Source organism: Mytilus galloprovincialis, chromosome 3, assembly GCF_965363235.1.
Source record: "Mytilus galloprovincialis chromosome 3, xbMytGall1.hap1.1, whole genome shotgun sequence".
In the NCBI taxonomy this organism is placed as follows: Eukaryota; Metazoa; Mollusca; class Bivalvia; order Mytilida; family Mytilidae; genus Mytilus; species Mytilus galloprovincialis.
Genome location: NC_134840.1, coordinates 22,077,608 through 22,091,349, shown reverse-complemented (window position 1 = coordinate 22,091,349; position 13,742 = coordinate 22,077,608). Strand labels below are relative to the sequence as shown.

The window sequence follows — 13,742 nt, the reverse complement described above, 5'->3', positions numbered from 1 at the left end:
TTCTTAATGTGTAACTTGATTATTTCAAAGATAATTTAAAATAGTGATGCTATCAATAATGATTGAAAAAAAAGATTAAACTAAGAATTAGGAGTTGCAGTATGAAAACCAGTTGATAGACAAGTATCCATTGAAATTAGAGCTGTCAAAGAACATTACATATCAGGTCTTCAAAGATGGATAAAGGTCCATATTATAAGTTTGTTCTAAGTGGACACTGGCAAACCCTTTAAATATGAAATAACTATATAGATAATGAAGAAAAAAACAAAATTCAATTCCCAAGATACTGTGGTTGGTTCAAAACAAACAATACTGCACATGAATACAGGATGTCATAAAAGCCCTCACAATATACAAATAAAAACGTCACTGGGCATTAGCATACAACAATCAACTTTAAACTAATACCTTTGATCCATAACATTTCTGTTACCATATTAAACAGAGGGGTTGGTTGTACTCCAATTTGCAATTTTTTTGAAAAGTTTTGGGGATATATAGGAAGCCCAATGCCTTTAGTTTGCCTCAACAAAAAAGTTATGAAAATTACACACACTGCGTATTACCGCAAACATATCAACTTTGAATTTTAATGGTTCACTTTTACCATTCTAGAGTTATTGCCTCTTCACAAATGTAAAGATAGCTGAATTTGCCTCATACACATGTAATGAAACTCATACACAATGCTCATAACGACAAAACACATCAAGTTTGTTGGTGTCACTTTAACTGTTCTAGAGTTATGCCCCTTTAAAATAGAAAAGTTTATGAATTTTTAGTTTCTTTAAAGTTTGCCTCAACTAGATGTTGTGAAACTTATACATAATGCTTATTACCACAAAACTAAAATGGAGGAAAAATTTGGGTAGCATCACTTACATGCAAGTTGGGGAATTATCTGTGTCCGATGGACACATTCCCCTATCTATTTTTAAGCAGCAACTGAACCATGGAAATAAGGTCAAGGATAATTGACATATGACAAATGGAATTTTCTAGACATCTGCATACGGTATGTAGCAACTTGGTCTTCTACCTAAGGAAAAGAAGTCATGTTATTATCGGTATTTATGTTGTGCGTCAATTTGTATCCAGTAATCAGTAATGTTCTTTTCAACTGATTTTTAGCTCACCTGGCCCGAAGGGCCAAGTGAGCTTTTCTCATCACTTGGCGTCTGTCGTCCGTCGTCGTCGTCGTTAACTTTTTACATTTTGAACTTCTTCTAGAGAACCACTGAATGGAATGAAACCAAACATGGCATGAATGTTCCTTATGAGGTGCTGACCAAGTGTTGTTACTTTGTAGCCGATCCATCATCCAAGATGTACGCCAGCGGGGGACTTAGTTTAACATAGGACCTTATGGGAAATGCATACAAATGACTTCTTCTAGAGAACCACTGAATGGAATAAAACCAAACATGGTATGAATGTTCTTTATGAGGTGCTGACCAAGTGTTGTTACTTTGTAGCCAATCCATCATCCAAGATGGCCGCCAGGGGGGACTAAGTTTAACATAGGACCCTATGGGAAATGCATACAAATGACTTCTTCTAGAGAACCACTGAATGGAATGAAACCAAACATGACATGAATGTTCCTTATGAGGTGATGACCAAGAGTTGTTACTTTGTAGCTGATCCATCATTCAAGATGGCCGCCAGCAGGGGACTTAATTTAACATAGGACCCTATGGGAAATGCATACAAATGACTTCTTCTAGAGAACCACTAAATGGAATGAAACCAAACATGACATGAATGTTCCTTATGAGGTGATGACCAAGTGTTGTTACTTTGTAGCCGATCCATCATCCAAGATGGCCGCCAGCAGGGGACTTAGTTTAGCATAGGACCCTATGGGAAATGCATACAAATGACTTCTTTTAGAGAACCACTGAATGGAATGAAACCAAACATGGCATGAAGGTTCCTTATGAGGTGCTGACCAAGTGTTGTTACTTTGTAGCCGATCCATCATCCAAGATGGCTGCCAGCGGGGGACTTAGTTTAACATAGGACCCTATGGGAAATGCATACAAATGACTTCTTCTAGAGAACCACTGAATGGAATGAAACCAAACATGACATGAATGTTCCTTATGAGGTGCTGACCAAGTGTTGTTACTTTGTAGCCAATCCATCATCCAAGATGGTCGCCAGCAGGGGACTTAGTTTAGCATAGGACCCTATGGGAAATGCATACAAATGACTTCTTTTAGAGAACCACTGAATGGAATGAAACCAAACATAGCATGAAGGTTCCTTATGAGGTGTTGACCAAGTGTTGTTACTTTGTAGCCGATCCATCATCCAAGATGGCCGCCAGCAGGGGACTTAGTTTAGCATAGGACCCTATGGGAAATGCATACAAATGACTTCTTTTAGAGAACCACTGAATGGAATGAAACCAAACATGACATGAATGTTCCTTATGAGGTGCTGACTAAGTGTTGTTACTTTGTAGCTGATCCATCATTCAAGATGGCCGCCAGCAGGGGACTTAATTTAACATAGGACCCTATGGGAAATGCATACAAATGACTTCTTCTAGAGAACCACTAAATGGAATGAAACCAAACATGACATGAATGTTCCTTATGAGGTGCTGACCAAGTGTTGTTACTTTGTAGCCGATCCATCATCCAAGATGGCCGCCAGCAGGGGACTTAGTTTAGCATAGGACCCTATGGGAAATGCATACAAATGACTTCTTTTAGAGAACCACTGAATGGAATGAAACCAAACATGGCATGAAGGTTCCTTATGAGGTGCTGACCAAGTGTTGTTACTTTGTAGCCGATCCATCATCCAAGATGGCTGCTAGCGGGGGACTTAGTTTAACATAGGACCCTATGGGAAATGCATACAAATGACTTCTTCTAGAGAACCACTGAATGGAATGAAACCAAACATGACATGAATGTTCCTTATGAGGTGCTGACCAAGTGTTGTTACTTTGTAGCCAATCCATCATCCAAGATGGTCGCCAGCAGGGGACTTAGTTTAGCATAGGACCCTATGGGAAATGCATACAAATGACTTCTTTTAGAGAACCACTGAATGGAATGAAACCAAACATAGCATGAAGGTTCCTTATGAGGTGTTGACCAAGTGTTGTTACTTTGTAGCCGATCCATCATCCAAGATGGCCGCCAGCAGGGGACTTAGTTTAGCATAGGACCCTATGGGAAATGCATACAAATGACTTCTTTTAGAGAACCACTGAATGGAATGAAACCAAACATGACATGAATGTTCCTTATGAGGTGCTGACTAAGTGTTGTTACTTTGTAGCTGATCCATCATTCAAGATGGCCGCCAGCAGGGGACTTAATTTAACATAGGACCCTATGGGAAATGCATACAAATGACTTCTTCTAGAGAACCACTAAATGGAATGAAACCAAACATGACATGAATGTTCCTTATGAGGTGCTGACCAAGTGTTGTTACTTTGTAGCCGATCTATCATCCAAGATGGCCGCCAGCAGGGGACTTAGTTTAGCATAGGACCCTATGGGAAATGCAAACAAATGACTTCTTTTAGAGAACCACTGAATGGAATGAAACCAAACATGGCATGAAGGTTCCTTATGAGGTGCTGACCAAGTGTTGTTACTTTGTAGCCGATCCATCATCCAAGATGGCTGCCAGCGGGGGACTTAGTTTAACATAGGACCCTATGGGAAATGCATACAAATGACTTCTTCTAGAGAACCACTGAATGGAATGAAACCAAACATAGCATGAAGGTTCCTTATGAGGTGTTGACCAAGTGTTGTTACTTTGTAGCCGATCCATCATCCAAGATGGCCGCCAGCGGGGGACTTAGTTTAACATAGGACCCTATGGGAAATGCATACAAATGACTTCTTCTAGAGAACCACTGAATGGAATGAAACCAAACATAGCATGAATGTTTCTTATGAGGTGCTGACCAAGTGTTGTTACTTTGTAGCTGATCCATCATCCAAGATGGCCACCAGCGGGGGGACTTAGTTTAACATAGGACCCTATGGGAAATGCATACATATGACTTCTTCTAGAGAACCACTAAATGGAATGAAACCAAACATAGCATGAATGTTCCTTATGAGCTGCTGACCAAGTTTTGTTACTTTGTAGCCGATCCATCATCCAAGATGGCCGCCAGCGGGGGACTTAGTTTAACATAGGACCCTATGAGAAATGCATACAAATGACTTCATCTAGAGAACCACTGAATGGAATGAAACCAAACATAGCATGAATGTTCCTTATGAGGTGCTAACCAAGTGTTGTTACTTTATAGCTGATCCATCATCCAAGATGGCCGCCAGTGGGGGACTTAATTTAACATAGGACCCTATGGGAAATGCATACAAATGACTTCTTTTAGAGAACCACTAAATGGAATGAAACCAAACATAGCATGAATGTTCCTTATGAGGTGCTGACTAAGTGTTGTTACTTCGTAGCCGATCCATCATCCAAGATGGATGCCAGCGGGGGACTTAGTTTAACATAGGACCCTATGGGAAATGCATACAAATGACTTCTTTTAGAGAACCACTGAATGGAATGAAACCAAACATAGCATGAATGTTCCTTATGAGGTGCTGACCAAGTATTGTTACTTTGTAGCCGATTCATCATCCCAAATGGCCGCCAGCGGGGGACTTAGTTTAACATAGGACCCTATGGGAAATGCATACAACAGAGGCGTAGCGCTTAATTTTCTATTGGTACGGCAGAATATGTATGATTCGCGAAGCGAATCATCCCGCCTCGTAGAGGCGGTATTTCGGCAGGGGGTCCGGGGGCCGCTTAAGGTCCCCGGAAATTTTTTGATAAATGGTGCAAAATCCTGCATTCTGACCCTCTCCTGACACTTATATTTCATTCTTGAAAACCCTATTTTGCCAGCAATAGTTTTACCTACGACACATTTTTTTTCAAAGTTTACTTCAAAAAAAAAATAAAAATAGTAAAAATTCGAATATTTTTATTTCCCAAATTATAGAGCCCATAAAGGGCATACAATTATATACACTTGACTGACTTATTGGTACTTACAACAATTAAAATCACAGTGTACATGTGTCAGTATATTAGCATTTGTCGGAATCAGAGCCAAAATAGTATATATATTGGATAACAATTTTTTTTACATTATATAACACAGCCATTCCAAAATCATTTATTTGACATCAGTTAGTGTCAATATTCATACCCGATCATCATCTCCTTGAAATAATAATAGTCACCAAAATAACAACACCATTTTAATTTTTCTTGGGTCAAGAGCCATAAAAATTTAGAAGATTATTGAAGCATTTAGAATTATAAAAATTGTTAACAATTTATTGAAATAAATATTCCCAAAGTGGGTATTCTAACAAACTTGAAATTAAGCTCGTCTTCAACTTTACCAAGTGAGCAATTTAAACAAAGACGCTCAGATCTTTCTATATGTTTTTTTTTAAAATGTCTGTCTCACTTTTAAAGAATGAATGCTTATTTCCGTTTTAAAAAACCTGAAGTTTTAAAATCTGCCTTTTTTAAAACATTTTATTTATAGAAAAAAAAAGAACTTTACTCCCCTTTTTCTGAGAAATTGTTTGAAGTGTCCTTCAGTCTATTCCAAAATGTCGACTAACTTTCCTATAGATTTTTTTTTTAAACTTACACAAAGAAGCAAGTGATTAGTCCACATTTGGTAACTTAATCTCTATTGGAATATAATCTATATTAGAGTCAGTATCATGTTTTCACATAAGAAATACGTAATTGTTTACAAGGTATGATTGCATCAAATAATAATCCTTCTTTCAAACCTCACAGTCGTAAACAATGTTTTAATATTGATCAAGTAATAGTAAAATAAATAGGAAAATCAGCTAGCAAGCTCTCCCACAGCAATGTTACTGGACTTTCTGTTCACACCAAGAATATATTTCGTAAATTTATATGAGTTTTTTTTTTAGAAGAATCCTGACCGAAAAACTTTTCCTACAAAACATTCCCTGTATTGCACTGTTATATAATTATAATATGTGTCTTAAAGGCAATATTATAATAGGTTAGATGATGAAAGCATCTCTGAAGCTTAAAACATGCTTTTAAAAATGTGTTTTTTTATTCATCTATTATGTTTGAATATACCACGAAATGTAAATGTGATTGCAAAATATCTTATAATATAAAAAAATATAAGAAACGTGAAATGTGTCAAAAAAGGACAATTAGTCAACTGGTTAGAAATAGGTGGAATATCTTATTCAAAATTAATAGTTTCACTTTTTGTCGGACATCTTGCTAGACCGGGGCTTGGCATGCTCTTCCTTGGAAAGTTTTAGAAAAAAATGCGTGCAATTCTGTAACAGTATACTGGATGCAGGACAATTTACAACTTCAATCATAGACGATCAAATTTTCGCTAAACAAAGTCACAGGGTTTTCCGTTAAATGAACTATGATCAGATTGAGGACGATGAACAGATTATCAAAACTCCATGTGCAAAAAGTAAGACTGAGAAATAAAAGGACAAATGTCCAAACAACTTATTTGAATAAGGCTTGCAAGGTTTACGTACACAAAAAAAATCAAAGTCAAAGGAGATTTTGTGACAAATGAAACCAAGATTTTTGTAGAAAATCCACAGACGTTAGAAATGAGTTTTTTTGTTAAAGAATTTTAAACATATCTTACTCACTTGTTTTTCTATGATGTGCTAGCGTTTATTGTTTACAAAAAGTCTTAAACAATCTATAAATTCCTAAAAAAAACAATTGCTAATCGAGTCATTAAAGTCAACCTAGAAAGCGTGACTATAGTACCTTAGTCCTATATATATATTGGTCCATATTTATATTTGTTTTAACCATTATCTAGATTTATAAAAATGTTTTTAATGAAATCATTGCTAGTCATGTGTGCAACACTAATTGATTGCCAAATATGAGAGTACGTAACAAGAAAACTTAAAGTCTTTCTACTTGTACTCTCATATTTGGAAATCCAGTGCTTAATATGTAGATAGGATAGACGGGGTGCAATGCTAGCAATGATTTAATCGAAGGCTGTGGATTTTCTATAAAATTTCCATATGTTTAGCATTATAATATCAACACAAAGTTACATATGACTTAATTAATACAAAAATTTTAGCAAAAATAATTTAGAATTCTCCAAAAGTGTTGTATCTGCTTTCTTTAAATACAAATTCCCTAGCCACATCATGTATGTTCAGTCCATCAGTTTTGTCTTTGTGCACATTAAGAAACATTAAACTGTTCAATCTCTCCTGTTTCATCGTAGAACGCAGGTAGCTTTTCATTCGACGAAGGGAGCTAAAAGATCGCTCACTTGTTGCGTTCGTTGTTGGCATCACAAGAACAAGCTTGATCAACTTAACAACTTCATTTAACCACACTTTTTCTCCCTTTGACAGTGTTTTGACATATTTCACAATGTCAGCAAAATTAGCATCCTCTCTTTTACAGTCAGACTCAAAGTTGGCAGAAATCATCCTTAATTGGCATCTCAAATTATCTTCTTGAAAATCATCCCCGTAAAATGTCGTAACGGCATGCAATTCACCCTCAAATTCGTCACCTCTTATGCACTTGATTAAAACTTGTTCTGCATTGACGTACATGTCAAAGTCAGGTGTGTCAAACCGATCTGTAATAGAATTTACCATGTGATCTATTGCTAGTAAATATATCTGCCGGAAATACCCTTCTGGTGTTTCATGGTAATATGGTTCCGCATTCCCGGTCTCTAACCTAGCAGGCATCCTTTTGTGTCTAGGAAGACATGGCTTATCCACACCTCTCTGCTCGGCAAATGTAATGACTTTCTGCCAAAATAGACTGAATGCCTCTTCAGTCCTCATTAAGGAAATTGCCTTTACAGTCTTAAGGGCCATTACCTTCCCCTCCGCAGCGGATAAATCCTTGGTCTGAAGGCCTGCGCTTAGATTGTCTGCGTTTCTAAGAAGACATTCCCCGAGAATCAGCCCGAAGAAGTCAAATCTTTGCATATGTGCATCGACGCCCCTTACTCTCGCCTTCATATCAGTGTCCTTAAGTTTCTCTAGTGACCATTCCCATAACTTTTTTAAAGACTCATAGTTGTTAATAATCGCTATCATAGCATCTGCTTTGACGGTCCATCTGGTTGGACACAGAACTCGTATCCCAGCATACATGTAATCATCTTCAGACTCGTACATTGCAGCTTTTCTTATTTTTTCGAGCTTGGTGTCACGTTGAGGAGACTTCTTTACCAGCTTGGTTATTTCCTGGGTTGTATCCAAAGCATCGCACATAATCTTTACTCTCTTGATACTGTCAGAGCATGCTAAATTTAGGCGATGACCATGACAGTGATTATACAGGGCTTTTGGTTGCTGGTCTTTTATTCTCTTCTGAACCCCGGTTTTCTGCCCTGACATAGCGCTGGCTCCATCGTATGTCTGGCCACGACACTGAGATAGACTTATATTAAGTCTCAAAAGAACGTCTTGAATTGAATCAGAAATTGTTTTAGCGCCAGTGTCATCTATCTGGTATAACCCTATGAAATCCTCATGAACTTCTAACAGCTCATCTATCCATCTGATGCATATTACTAATTGTTCTCTATTGCTTACATCTGTGGTCTCATCTGCCATCAAAGCATAATACAATGAGTTACGAATGTCCTCGGAAATACCTCTAACAAGAATTTGAGACATTATCTTAAGCAATTCGTTTTGTATTTCTGGTGAAGTGTACTTCTCACTTTTTCGCAATAACCATTCTCTAAAATTTTGGTTGTCTTCACATCTAAGTACATTCAGTTGATTGAAATTAGAGTCCGAGTCATCAGCTCTCCCTCTTAACGGTAAGCCTTGTCTACCTAGAAATTTCAGATTTGATATGATGGTCAGAAGACAAGACCTATTTTTTCCCCTCAAATCACTGACCTGTGCTGTAATAGCAATACTGATATCTTTATTTGATTTGTCTAAATTCAATCTTTGTACAGACTCCAAGTGACAATCTGATTGTTCGTGTTTCATAAAACCCCTATTAGCATCGTTCCAATTGGTATATCCTGTTGCTATGAATGTTTGGCTATTTTTTGATGATGTAGCAAGACCCCTTCTGGAAGCAGTTTGGCATAAATGACAGTAAGCTTTATCTAGGGTTTCATCATAATGAATCCATATAAATTTATGAAACCAGGTCGGTTGAAAAGATCTGTACTCAATTGTCTTTTTTCCAAAAGGTCTTTTCGGAAATTTAAAGTTTCTGGGCTGGTTAGGTTGTTCATTTTCAAACGAGTCTTGATTTCTTCGAGAATCTAGTATTTCATGCATAGTCGGGATAGTAGCTGATTCAACCTACAACATAATGAAAAAGAAATGACAAATGTGGGTACAAGCAGTATTACACGTGGCAGGAAAACATATGTGGCTATGGTATTACATTATTTTTGTTGCATGTATAGCAATACTAGTATATATACAAAAACCTCAATGAGCGGAAATGGCTGCACAAAAATTGTATTTGTAAAGTTCCACATTCTAGTAGGCGACTGTTGATACCAGAGAACAAACTGATCAGTCAGAAAAAATTAAGTTAGTTTCATTATTTGCTATGCATAAATATAAATCTGTAAATTATACGAAATACTTAGGATTTCGACCTATGGTATCGCCTTATATTACCTTAGTCGTATTTGACATTCTGTGTATGACAAACTTTTGATTTTTTTTATCATCAATGCTCTCACACTAAGTGTACTTAATTTGGCCTTAAATACAATTATTTTAATTCTACCGTCACTGATGAATATTGTCTTGGTTAGTTTAATTGCTCAAAGACAATACAGCGAGAGTTGACTTATGAAGGAAAACTTGGTCCTTCATTTTTTGAGTTAAAGCTCTTCAACATGTTCCGTCCTTGTACATATACATCATTGGCTTTCAAATAATCGGCTTGGAGCGTTCCCGATAAAGGTCAATCCAGAAAAGCACTTCGGACGCATGAAATGTAAAACGTTTTGTTTTCAGTTTTTTAAGAACTGTACGATTCAACAGACGTTACCGATATAGTCAAAGCTCTTATCAGATCTTGCTTTACGAAAAATGGCTGTAAATAATTATAATTACAATTAATTCAGCGCCTGGTGCAGTAGTCGAAGACGTCCTGTGCTCATCAGTTAAGTAAGTAAATGGCTCCCTCTTTTCTGTCGTATTTTCGTCTGACTGCGTTTTCCCCTTTTCTGGTGCATTTTCGTCTGACTGCGGTTTCCCCTTTTCTGGTGCATTTTCGTCTGACTGAACGGTTCCAGGTTTTGTCCGTTTTGGCTACAACAAATATTTATATACATCTTTAAATAAAGTTGGTTGACAAAAACATTCAAAATATGACAAGACCCATAAGTCCAAACGAGCAAAGGTAATTCCATGAGCATATCAACACTCCATAGATGAGCCAACCAGAATTAGTCTAGACAAAAAGTTGCAATCTTAGAAGATATTTAAGTGTTGCATGGTTTCATTTAAAATCCTGATAAAATATGAATGACAGAATAACACAAATAAACTTGAACGCGTACACCTAGGTTAATATAAGAATTAACAAAACATTTTCTCAGTCAAACAGAAAGACCTACCCTAAGTTCACCTTAGCAATACTTAATACGCTTAAGTTTCACTGAAACACTTATTGCGAAATAGGAGAAATTAACAAAAATCATATAAATAAACAACATCACATTTATTTTTCAAATAACCATAACTAAAACTTTGTTAGTAAACTTACCGCGAAGTAATCTGTCAAATTTCCTGTACGTTTCTTGTTCTTTTCTGCGAGAGTTTTATTTTCAGGGTTACTTGTTCCTAAATAAAGTATAACATAGAAGTTGATCATGAGGTTTGATTGCCAATGAGACGTGCAGCTATGTATTAGAGACCACTTTTAAGTTTACACATACATTACTAATTATAGGTCACAGTGCCGGCGCGGGACGTTTGAGCATTTCCATAGGACATTTGCGCCTTTTGTATAGGACATCTGCTTTTCTACATTATTGTCTTGATGGTTTAAAGTTAAATAGTCATTACATACAAAAATATCCAAAACTGTGGTAAATGTACAGCTATAATTGTTTTCTGAGACAAGTTCGTGCGTGGATGATAAATAAATGACAGAGAATTCAAACCCCAACGTATAACTATTTGTAGTGATACAAATCAGTATATACTCTGGTTATTATATCAATATTTGCATATTACAGTTACATGTATATTTATAATGTTCATCCATTTGTATGTCTTTCTACTCTACTTAATAACAATAGTGCAGTGCAAGTTATAGTGGACACTCTTCTGTACTAATTCGATTTTCATTTAAGATGGAATTTGAATAAACTCATCATAGATACCAGGACTAAATTTTGTATATACGCCAGACGCGCGTTTCGTCTACAAAAGACTCATCAGTGACGGTCGAATCTTTTTGAGTTTGCATTTATATTTTCCCGCAAAACGAGAGAGCAAGGACCGATAATTCTGCATGGGAGATTGCAATCTTTCTTGAGATATTCTACTGCATGTGTTCACACAATTTTTTGTACGTGTGCATAGATATTATATATTTTTTTTCTTAAAATAAAAAAATATTTGATGAGTATTTATTGAAGAAACCAATTCATAACAAGCGATAAGGAATGCTGGTTTGCACTCGGTGATGTCGGCGTATTTATCATGTAACAAAACAAAAAGACGGCCGAACATTTGGGGAAAAACCTTATATTTGATACTTACTAAGGCAAATCGATACGAAATGATTTGGAGTAAATGGACCATTAGGTAGACCCCCATCAACAGACCACAGGATATAAATTGGTTGATCAGACGATAGTGCACAATCTCTCGGATTAAACTGTTGATGGAAGAGATATCTGTATGGAAATCCCGTCTGAAAAAAGGAAACAAATATAACAAAGAAGGTTGAAAAGGTGAAAAAAGTTATATGTGTATACATGCTACCGCTTGGTAATCCCGTGCATCTGATATTATTATACGAGTCATGACAATTGCTCAAAAAGCAAAACGTAAATGTTATATGATTTTTTTTTCTAGTTTATATATATTTCTTTTGTCTAGTATATATATGTGTGTATCCAGGAACATTCATGTATTATACAAACTAATTAACACGAAAGTCATTCTCAAACATTAGTAAAAACGAATACTGTATAGTTCACACATCGTTGTCGAGACAGTGGAATTTTATGCAACTGTCATGCAAGTGAGAGGTTTATCAATCTATACAAAACCAGGTTAAATCCACCATTTCTAAAATGTCTGTATCAATTCAGGAATATGACGGTTGTTATCCATTCGTTTGATGTGTATGAGCTTTTTTATTTTGTCATTCGATTACGGATTTCCCTTTCAGTATTTTTGTGATTTTAATTTTTAGACTTACATTACTAGGATATACAGAATAAACTGGTCTTTTGAGTTCACTTGACAGGGCTGCAATGTGAATCAAACTACTCCACTTAGGTCTAGGAATAATGCAGCAAGTTTCCAGTGCTTCATGGCTTATTGCTGATTCTCTGAAATTGTGTCCAGTTAATATTATCTCAAGTTATGGCAATATGCATAGTTAACTTATTTTTTGCACTTAAACCTTTTTAAATTTCAAAAGCTGTCTATAGATTTTTATAAAAAAAAAACATCATTTATGTTTGTCTGTCTGTCTGTCTGTCTGTCTGTCTGTCTGTCTGTCTGTCTGTCTGTCTGTCTGTCGGTCGGTCGGTCGGTCGGTCGGTCGGTCGGTCGATCGGTTGGTCTGTCGGTAGGTCTGGCGAAAACATGTACAAAATATCACATGTCGATAATCCAACACACTCATAATACGTCTATGTTAAAATTTAGGAATCTATTGAAAAGTACCTGTCATTTGTCGAAGTTAGAACATTTTCAGCTGATCCAGTAAGAGACATCCCAAATTCACCATCATTACCAAAGGCATCTAGATTAGCGTAGAAACTTGCATTCACGTAAAGTTCAGCTGCACACAAATATCGCAAATCGCTGGCTAATGTTTCATTATCTATATATAAAAAAAAAAAAAAAAAAAAAAAAAAAAAAAAAAATTATAGAAATATGGATAAAGTTGGTTTCATTTATTAAATGAAGAAAACACGTTTCAGGAAAAAGTTGGTTATGGGAAGGAAATGCAGAGTTGGATGCGTTTTGAGAATAAAATAGAACAAAATTTTCATATAGCGTTAAGTTACTTCGTTGTATTAATCAAGCCATAAAACAGAGACTAAGAAATGATGATGAGTCAAAGAGGCCATAGCTGGTCTATGATTATGTTCCTTTATTCTTAAAGAAACAGGCAAGGGTGGCTCATCGACTATAAGACTGCTGGATTAACTTTTACGGCGTATATTCATAAAGTGTGCTTTCAGATTTAAGCTCTACGGAACGCTTACTTTCAGCTCTTTTTTTCACTACCACGGTACCCATTACGACAAATATATATCTTCACGGAACTTTTGCGTATTTGGTCTTTTTTCAATAAAAATAATTTTACAAAGCGCTTAAAAACTGTTTTTAATTAGTTTTTATCGTTTTGTTAAATGACGATAAATTCGTTAATTTTTCTATCAGAAGAGAATTACAAGATAAAATTACCGTCATTCTTTTTTCCGTGTGATTTGTTTAAAAGAATTA

The 13,742-nt window shown here is 36.1% G+C and overlaps 1 long non-coding RNA gene across 1 annotated transcript; it reads right to left on the bottom strand.

The window, feature by feature from the left end:
• Positions 1–8,549: 8,549 nt before the first annotated feature.
• LOC143067420 (uncharacterized) lies at positions 8,550–11,961 on the bottom strand. Its single transcript, XR_012975948.1, has 4 exons — positions 11,814–11,961; positions 10,810–10,886; positions 10,155–10,352; positions 8,550–9,383 (listed from the first exon to the last, which is right to left on the bottom strand). It is a non-coding gene; the product is annotated as an uncharacterized LOC143067420 (long non-coding RNA).
• Positions 11,962–13,742: the final 1,781 nt, after the last annotated feature.